This window comes from Dipodomys spectabilis, unplaced genomic scaffold, assembly GCF_019054845.1.
Source record: "Dipodomys spectabilis isolate Male_0828 unplaced genomic scaffold, ASM1905484v1 ptg000376l, whole genome shotgun sequence".
In the NCBI taxonomy this organism is placed as follows: domain Eukaryota; kingdom Metazoa; phylum Chordata; class Mammalia; order Rodentia; family Heteromyidae; genus Dipodomys; species Dipodomys spectabilis.
This window is the reverse complement of record NW_024871053.1, coordinates 122,673-132,111: the sequence shown is the minus strand read 5'-3', so window position 1 is coordinate 132,111 and position 9,439 is coordinate 122,673. Positions and strand designations below refer to the sequence as shown.

At 34.3% G+C, this 9,439-nt stretch overlaps 1 non-coding gene across 1 annotated transcript; it reads left to right on the top strand.

The window, feature by feature from the left end:
* The first annotated feature begins 736 nt into the window (after positions 1–736).
* LOC122096554 lies at positions 737–843 on the top strand. Its single transcript, XR_006145334.1, has one exon. It is a non-coding gene; the product is annotated as a U6 spliceosomal RNA (small nuclear RNA).
* Positions 844–9,439: the final 8,596 nt, after the last annotated feature.

Sequence of the window (9,439 nt, the reverse complement as noted above, 5' to 3'; positions counted from 1 at the left end):
GCTCAGTGGTAGAGCGCTTGCCTTGCATGCATGAGGCCCTGGGTTCGATTCCTCAGCACCACATAAGCAAAAAGAAAAAAGCCAGAAGTGGCACTGTGGCTCAAGTGGTAGAGCGCTAGCCTTGAGCTGAAGAGCTGAGGGAGAGCGCCCAGGCCCATAGTTCAGTCCCCACAACCGGACCCCCAAAAAAATAAAAAAACATAAAATAAAATAAGGAAGCCCTATAGTTTTAACAGAAACTGAAGTTAACAAATTCTTAACTCTTTATTCTGCTCCTTTACACAAAGACTTGGCAACCTCTCATTAGTAATGTTTCTAGAAACTCTGAAATATACATACATAATAGCATATGTCTGTTACCATAAATCTTAAATACTTTATCGAAAAGTTTTATTACCTGTCAAACAGTCCTAGTTTTAGCATATATAAGCAAATTCCCAAAATCAAATATATTTAAACCATTAAAACTTTTAACAAAACTCAACACTTGCTGCAGTGTTCATTAGACAGGTGCCTTGTATAGAATAATTGAATTCCTCCTCCTACACATCTCTTGAACAACAAATATCTGGAATTATTTTGTTTTTGACATGTCAATCTTGACTTTATTCTTAAATGTGTGCTTATGTAAGAAGTACATGGCTCTAAAATTTCATGAAAATTTTTTTAAACTTACTTTTTGTTGAATTGTCTAGTTTAAGAAAATCAATTACACTTTATATATAAAACATGTTCTATGCTCCATTCAGCATCACGTACTCTAACATTGGAACGATACAGAGAAGATTTGAATGGCCCCTGCACAAGGATGACAGGCAAATTCCTGTACCATTCCATACTTTTACAACAACAGATGCTGGAGGGGATGTGGCCACAAGGGAACTGTACTGCACTCTTGGTGGGAGTAAAAACTTGTTCAACCACTTTGGAAAGTAGTATGGAGGTTCCTCAAAAGACTCCACATAGAAATCCCCTATGACACAGCAATCCCACTTTTGGGCATTTACCCAAAATATCACAAACAAGACGGTACTAAAACTACCAGCACAGTTATATTTATTGCAGCATTGTTTAAGATAGCTAAGATATAGGACCAACCCCGATGCCCCTCATCAGATAAATAGATCAAGAAAATGTGCTATTTATACCAATGAAATTCTATGCCTCCATAAGAAAGAATGGCATCGCCCAATTTGTTAGAAAATGGAAAGACTTAAAAAAATTATTAAGTGAAGTAAGCCAAGTCCAAAGAAACATAGGTCCCAGGGTTTCCCTAATTTTTAATAACTAATATATGTCTGGGATAAGCAGAAAAGGTCAAATCTATGCACGTATGACCAGATAAGATGTTGTTAAGGGAAATGAACCCCCAAAATAGGAACACAAGTGTTTTGTTTTTTCTTTCTTGCTATTTTTCTAACGTACTTTTAACAGGCTATGTGATTTTTTTGTTTCTTTATATGTTCCTCCCCCATGCTATAACCCCTGTTTTCACTGTATTTGAATTTGGTGTGCCCACCTCTTGCATATACACTCCTGTAATTTGGGGAGGGGAAGGAAAAACCAAAATGCTTAAATAGGGATTCAGGTTGACCCATTGTAACAATGAGATGCACAAGACACTATGTTGAAAACTGAACTTTACAATTTAGGCAGGGGAAGGGGGGAGGGGAGTGTACTTGTAGAGGTGGGAGGGAACGGACGGTAGAGGGAAAATAAAGGAGGAGGTAACAATGCTTGTTAGGAAATGTACTCATTACTTGCTCACGTAAATGTGACCTCTCTGTACAGTATTTTTAAAATAAAAAATATGAAAATGTTCTGAGATGAAAGAGTTTATTTCCTTTATTTTACTCATATAATATGGCTGTTACAACAATGAGAAGTACAAGTTGTCATGTCCAAAAGCTTTACAACGTCGGTGCGGGGGAGGGAATGGGGGGGAAGGAGAAGGATTGGGATTGGGGGGGAGGGGGGAGGCTGGGAAGGGATGTGAAGGGTAAACCAAAGGAGGAGGCTGCAATGCTTGGTAAGAAATGTACGCATTATCCTGCCCATGTAATTGTAACCCCTCTGTACGGTATGTTCACAAATAAAATAAAATTAAATTTAAAAAAAATTAAATTAAATTAAAAAAAAGAAATCAATGCAAAACACTGATATGAAGGTATTTTGAATAAATGTGTATATGTGCACATGCACGTGTTCTCATGTACTTGCATGTATGTTGTTGTGCTCACAGTTTGAAAAAAGGGCTTCAAAGTCTTGCTAGGCCTTTCCTCTCTAGATAGGTGAGCTACTATATGAGCTACATTTCCATTGCTGGCCCTTTGTTAACTCATTGAAATTTTTGAAAAATAAACTCATGAATTTATTTTGCCCTGATTGGCTTCCACGTTATCCACAGGTCTCTGGCTCCTGAGTAAATATGCCGAGTAGTTAAGATTACAGGTGTGACCAAACAGCACAAGGCTTTCAGAATAATTTTAAAAGTAGAAGAAAGTTTACTTCACGGGGGCCTGTTTTATCATCTCCTATTTTAAAGCATTTTGGAGTGATTATTTGTGTATTTTTTTCGTTTTTTGAATTCTTAAGAAAGTAAGTGATGATATTTAAAAGTTTAGTACATTTTAAACGGAACCTGGAAAAATGGGACAGAGTATATTTGTCTCTCTTATAAGCTCAGCTCTGTGCATGATAACCCAATGTCACCAACACAGTCTGTGTTGAAGAAAAAGTGTAACAGAAAACAATCACCATGGGCAATAATTGCTATGGTATTATTTCTTGGACAATATGAACATTGAATAGAGAGTGTAAGAGAATGGAGAGATTTTACCTACCTTTTGTGTATTGCTGAAAGACTTTTGGAAACTTTGACTCATTTCCTTCCTCACAGTGTGTGTTTGGGCCATGCACTTATTGCCTTTAATTACAATTTTTCTCAACACTAAAATGGTAATAACATGCTAGAAAATGTTATTTAAAGAATTAAGGAAAATAAAACTTGTGAAATACTTAACATAAACTTCCATGAATGAGTTTTGAGTTTAGCCAGCAATTTTTTTTAAATACTAAAAAGAATGTGATAAGTAGTACAGAAACCATTGCATATAGTGAGCAAACAGAAGTAATGTTATCTATTGACCATGCTCTTCTTCCAAGGAAGCCAGGTGGATTATTTCTCATGCTGTAAATCAAACTTGTTATCTTATGTCTTGATAGTGTAAAAATATCAGGACAAAATAATGAAGGAATGTTGTAGACTGAGGTGAAGTCCATATGAAAATGTGCAAAACTGATAAAACATAAAAGTATTTGAGCATTATATTGTGTTTTACATCATTTAAGTTACATTGCAAAGTTAAGAAAGACCTAGAAAAGTGGATTCTCTTTTTGATGTCCTATCATAGGTCCTTGGATGAACTCTTTCCTCATTCTTGTAAAGGCATCATCAGATGAGGGGAACTATATTATTTTTTGTTTGCTTCTGTCCATTTATTCTTCATTTGAAATCTGAACTACTTGAGACTGAAAGAAAACAAGGAAATTAGACACTCAGTCTTTGGAAAGAACAATCAATGTGAAATGAATAAAATGCATACAGCCTTGTAAAAGGTCTGACTAAAGTGAGTTATATAGTCTCAAGCATAAACAGAAAATGATTAAGCAATATCATGTTATTTAAAATTGAAAATGTTAAGAGTTGCTTAATATTGTTCCTTTCTAAGACCTTGAATTAATTATTGATTTTTGTATAGAAAGATTAAAGATGAGATTAACAAGAAACTTGATTAAAAGTGGAGAAAAGTTCTGAATAGACATGTTCTCCTTAAAGCCCTGAAAATTTCCAGTGCGTTTACAAAATTCTTTAATACCACTTCTATGCTGATTTAATTCTTTTTGAGCAGAAGTCATTAGAGAAATGTAATTCAAAATTACTATGATACTACTTCGTAATTATTGTAACTTTTATCAAAAAAATTAAAGGAATCAGGTGTGGTGGTAAAGGCTTTTAATTCCAAGCATTTAGGAGGTTGGATTTAAGTCTAAGGCCAGTCTGGAATACTGAAGATAATAAAAAAACCTGCCCTTTATTACCTTTTAACAAAGGTAATAATCCTGAGAGTGTGGAGAAAAGGAAATTTTCTGCACTCTTCAACAAAATGCAGGTTAGTATTCTCCTTGTAGAAAGTAATATGCAGCTTTCTAAAGAACTCCAAAGTTGAAATATCATCTGCGCCACCAATCATGTGATTATTTCTCTATGAGTAACTCAATTATATCTGCAGTTCATTGTACTCATCATTCACAACAACAGCCAAGATATAAATCGAAGCTCAGTGTTCAACTACAGACTAATAAATCAACTGTGGTACATGCACAAATATCTTTTTCTGTTTCATCCTTAAAATAGCAAGAGACTTCTCCCATTAGCCACAACTTACAATGACCTGAAAGATGTATTCTAAATGAAGAAAAATATTGTCTTCTGATCTTTATAAACACACACACACACACACACACACACACAGACACACACACACACACACACAGACACACAGACACACACACACACACACAAACCAACATCAAACGTTAAGACAGAAATTTTTAAAAAGTAAAGCAACGTGGAATTGCTGGGGCATTAAGGTCACAATGTAGAAGTTAGTAGATATACAGGAAGAACTGGTATAGAGTTGTAATGTACAACATGAGGATACAGGAGACAACACTGGCCTTATATGGTTTCCTTTATTTGCAATATCTAGTATATGTCTAAGTCAAGCAGAAAAGTTCAGATAAGGTGATGTTAAGGAAATGAACCCTAAGATATGTATTCAATTTTTTTTCTTTCATGCGATTGTTTCTAACATATTTATAAGACTATTTATTTGTTGCATTGTATGTCCCTCCCCCACAGTACAACCCCTGTTTTCACTCTATTTGATGTCAGTATCATTTGTGGAGGGGAATGGGAAAAACAAATCGTTTAAATAGGGATACAGGTGGACCCATTTCAACAATGAAATGTACAAGTCGTTATGTCGAAAACGAACTTTATAATTTTGGTAGGGAGGGAAGAAGGGAAGATTGAGTGGGGGGCGGGGGGACGATGGGAAGGGATGGGAAGGGGAAACAAAGGAGGAGGCTACAATGCTTGATAAGAAATGTACTCATTATCTTGCCCATTTAATTGTAACCCCTCTGTACATTATTTTCACAATAAAAAAAAAGAATGAAGCTAAGTAAGTAGGAGTTGTTTTTCCGAGTAGGGGTTGCTCTTTGTGTTGTGCTTCCTTCGGTAATGGATAAGATGAACATAATTCTTTAAATATACCTGCCTGTTTGCAGAAATAATAACAAACAAGATACCAATAATGTTGCATGCTCAATATAGAACAAAATGTCAAATTAAAATACATGATATTATCCTTGGTGTAAACTAATTATTGCAAATAAAGGAAACCATGGGACCTTTGTTTCTTTTTCTAGTTTACTTCACTTAATATGATATTTTTCCAAGATCTTCCATTTCCTTAAAAATGAGATGGTACCTTTCTTTCTGATGAAAGCATAGTATTGCATGTACATATATCTCTCTGTTGTGTGTGTGTGTGTTTGTGTGTGTGTGTGTGTGTGTGTTTCACTTTCTTGATCTATTCATCTACTCAGGGCCATCTTGGTTGATTCCATATCTTAACTAGGATAAATACTACTGTGATAAAACATAATTGGGCTGGTAGCTTTAGTGTGGCCTTGTTTGTGGTCACTAGGGTAAATGCCCAGAAGTGGGGTTACTAGGTAATAGGGGAACATTATTGTGTACATCAAGGATAATATTAATATTTGAGCAGAATAGCTCAATAGCTATGTACATATGACTCTATAAGGTGATTCAAAGTTGTTGATTTAACGTTTTGTTGTTCTTAATATACTACGTGATTTGTTTTTATCCTTTTGTGTTTTCCCCACCTATGGTTTATTGCCTGAAGACACTGTATTTTAATCTGATGCCCTGGGTATTGTAAATATGTTGATCTGAACTTGGGAATGGAAAGAGAAAAAACAAAATGGTGAGACAAAGGCCAAAAGAGTAACCTATGCAACTGTGATACTCACAATACAGTATGTTGGAAATAATCTTGGGGGGAGGGTGTTGAGAGGGAAGAGGGAAAAAAAATTGGAGAAGGGGTAACAAGTTAGAACAGAAATGAATTCCTTACCTTACTTGTGTAAGTATAACCACTCTGTACTTTACCTTAAAAATAGAATTTAAATAAAAAATAAGATATATGAGACCAGCAATACAGGAGATAGGAGAGGGGGGAAATACTGTAGTATAGTGCAGTAAAACAGCTGTGGAGTCCAGAAATTTTACTTTTACATAAGAAGTAATAAACTAGCACACAGATTTTCAGCCTCATGCCAGTTATTAAAAAGGGAAAACAAATGCACAATCAGCAAACCAATAGAGATAAAATAGAAAACTAAGCAAGTTGAATGGATGACTTGGACCAAGAATAACAAATGACACAATTAGGTAACAAATAACAAGCTGGTAAGTTAAAAAAATATTACCCATAATTCAAATAAATGTTGTTTACATCACAATTTGTTAGCACTATAATACAAATCACAGTTAAATAATTTATCATTTTTATAATGTTATTTATTTTTGATTTCTTAATATTGAATGTTTAATACATAATTTTAATTTTAGCAGCTATAGCAAAGAAGAAAGTGAAATTAATTTTAATGATATATATTTTTTTTTGTGAGGGGAGATCTATTTTATATTTCCCCGTTTGCATAGCTTAGTTTGCAACTTTGTACAATTTCTATAGTCAGTCTCAGTGATTCTTTTGTCACTGCTTATTTCATTTTTTAATATATTTTTTGTTTTAATTTTTATTTTACTTTTTTATTTTTTGTGAACATACTGTACAGAGGGGTTACAATTACATGGGCAAGATAATGAGTACAATTCTTATCAAGCATTGCAGCCTCCTCTTTGTTTACCCTTCACATCTCTTCCCAGCCTCCTCCCGCCCCCCAAAACCCTCCCCCCCCATCCCCGTGACACCAAAGTTTTAAGTTCATTTTCGACAGGACAACTTGTACTTCTCATTGTTGCAATGGGTCCACCTGTATCCTTGAACGACTTATTTTTCCCCATCTCCTCCACAAATTATACCGACATCAAATATAGTGAAAGCAGGGGTTATATTGTGGGGGAGGGACATACAAGCAACAAAGAAATAATCTTATAAATGCGTTAGAAACAAATACATGAAAGAAAAATACCTTTAAATACATATCTAAGTGTTCATTTTTCTAACATCACATTATCTGACCTTTTCTGCTTGACTCATACATATACTAGATATTGCAAATATGGGAAACCATGGGGTCTATGTTTCTTTGGGCTTGGCTTACTTCACTTAATATAATTTTTTCCAAGCCTTTCCATTTCCTAACAAATGGGGCAATGTCATTCTTTCTGATGGAGGCATAGAATTCCATTGTGTATATATACCACATTTTCTTGATCCATTCATCTACTGAGGGGCATCTGGGTTGATTCCATACGGAAAGAAATAATTAAAATTATATCAGAATTAAATGAATTAGAATCCAAAAAAAACTATAGAAAGAATCAACAAAAAAAAGAGTTGGTTCTTCGAAAAAATTAACAAAATTGACAGACCCTTAGCAAATCTTATCAGAAAAAGAAGAGAACACACCCAAATAAATAAACTGGGAGATGAGAATGGAAACATCACCATGGAAACAACCAAGATTCAGAACATTATAAGGGAATACTTCTCAAAATTTTGTGCTAATAGGTTTGAGAACTTGACAGAAATGGACCTTTTCCTAGCAAATATTGACATGCCAAAACTAAACCAAGAGGAGTTAAACCATCTTAACAGGCCCATATCAAGCATTGAAATAGAAACAGCAATAAGAGACCTCCCATATAAGAAAAGTCCAGGTCCAGATGGTTTACAGCAGAATTCTACAAGACCATTAAAAGCAGAGCTCACAGCAATACTAAACCAACTCTTCAACGAAATTGAAAGAGAAAGTTTACTACCGAACACATTTTATGACCCATCATAACCCTCATCCCAAAACCAGGCAGGGACTCATCAAAGAAAGAGAACTATAGACCTATTTCTTTTATTAACATTGATGCAAAACTTCTCAACAAAATTTTGGCCAATCGACTCCAACAATTCATCCAAAAAATCACACACCATGATCAAACAGGATTCATTTCAGTGATGCAAAGCTGTTTTAATATACACAAATCAATTAATATTATTCATCACACCAACAGGAGCAAGAATAAGAACCACATGGTTATCTCAATAGATGCAGAAAAAGCATTCGACAAGATCCAACACCCCTTTATGATGAAGGTTTTGGAAAAATTAGGAATCCATGGAACATTCCTCAATACAATACAGGCTGTATATGACAAACCTACAGCCAGCATTATACTTAATGGTGAAAAACTAAAGCCATTCCCTCTTAACTCATGAACAAGACAAGGATGTCCACTCTCTCCACTTCTCTTCAGTCTAGTATTAGAATGCCTAGCTACAGCAATAAGACAATATTTAATGATATATTTCATGTATTGTAAAATTGAGAAACATTAGAATTTAAACAAATAATTTATCATTATTGTTTTATTTCTGTGAATTAATGTAATAATTCAAAGTTTAGTCTACACTTAACACTCATCTTAACATCAAATTATAAATTATTGCACGTGACTCAGTTTTAGGTGGAACGATTCAGCACTGTGGTAAAATTCACACCACACAATACACGAGGGAATGAACCCTCTCATCGAGTTTAAGTTGTGGAAATTTGATTTCTACATGAATGTTAAATTCCTGTCTAGGTGACATCTATACAAGTGTATAGAATTATATGCATGAGGAGTACTTCAGATGATACTTAAAATTTATATTCATTAATTAAATTTTTATTATTTTGTACCAAATAAATATTTATAGAGAGACTGAATTTCTGAGTAGATGATGGTGTATGTGGGCCAGATTATGCATATTGAGGCTTATTTTATGTTCCTGATATTGTTTCTACAGTTAGATTTAATTTTTCATAACTGGGTTGTGTATTATATTGGATATATGAAAGTAATTCTTTGCCATTAATCCTTTGCCAGTTGTCTAATACTAATATAATTTATCCATGTGTTAGAAGTAATTGAAATAACAACATATATAAGCAAGATAAATCAGTCTGAAGTAGAAAAGTATTTTCACGTTTATTTTGATAGCTGGTCCTCTTTTACACTACAGAATATTCTTGGGAAAATGTGCTCCAGGCTGGCCGCAAGTGCAGAATATTATTGTTTGATCTATCATAAGAGAAGGAAGGATGGGCAACATCCCTTCCA